Below are 1,111 nucleotides of genomic sequence, written 5' to 3'. Positions count from 1 at the left end.
TATGGTCCTGAGGAGGGTCTGCACTGAGCTTTCTCCGTACCCTAAGTGGCCTGAAGTTTATAAATGTGCCTTGGGGTGTGTGTGTGTGTGTGTGTATCAGGCAATGGATAAGGGGAAATGTAACTAGTACAGTAGAGCCCTATCCCATAACATGTAACAGTTGTTATACCATGTTATTGTATTTGCCACTGTTATACCATGTTATTGTATTTGCCACCGTGTTTGTGTGTTCCAGCATGTTCCGCGGGTCAGTAACCTCTACCATTACGTTACTTATTAAAGTGTCACGAGCTATAGCGCTAGCTTAACGTCCCTTTCCTGCATGTTGTTTTGAAAGAAAACCTCTATGAAACATGCCAAGGAGATGTTTTGTTTTAGGAATGAATGACATAAACGTTACATAATGCTGGTCAAATGAAAAGCGAAAGGTAACGTAAGATGTCCACATGTGTACGGTATGTTAGGGTAACGTTAACGTCACGGAATGATTGTCAACGTCTCTTACCGAGCTTCATTCCTGGGTTCCTGGCAGACATGCTGAACTGGACTGATAGGATCTAACCACAGGCAGATGTTCCAGCCACCTTTAACAATTGACTGGAAATTGCAAGAGACCTGTCAACACCATTGACAGCTAACGAACTAGTCGTCGTCGTCGTCGTCGTCGTCTTCTTCTTCTTGAGTATTGGCAGATTGCAAACAACTTTTAGGTGCATACCGCCGCCTACTGTAAGGAGTGCGTTCCATCATGTCATTTCTACAATTCACGGCAGAGTCTTTTCCTGGTGATTCTGTACAAGCATTAAAACACATAACCCTTGGGCTGTTCCCGTCAAAATTGAAAAGTAACACTTTTGACGCCTTTTAATCAATATTTTTTAACCTTTCCTTTTTTCTTGCGGTTTTGTCCCTTTGGTCGCCTTTTTTGACGTTTAACAACACTAGGCTACGTAACATTAACTTTAGTTTTACAGTTATTTTTGGAATATATGGTCAATGAACCTCATTTTTAGGAAATTGTGTTTGAGTTAGAAAAGCAGAAATTAAGAATTACTTAGACTAAAATTAAAGGAATATATGTTGACGGATATCACAGACTGGAATATGTCAA

This window comes from Etheostoma cragini, chromosome 23 (assembly GCF_013103735.1).
Source record: "Etheostoma cragini isolate CJK2018 chromosome 23, CSU_Ecrag_1.0, whole genome shotgun sequence".
Lineage (NCBI taxonomy): Eukaryota > Metazoa > Chordata > Actinopteri > Perciformes > Percidae > Etheostoma > Etheostoma cragini.
Note: the sequence above shows the minus strand (reverse complement) of the source record.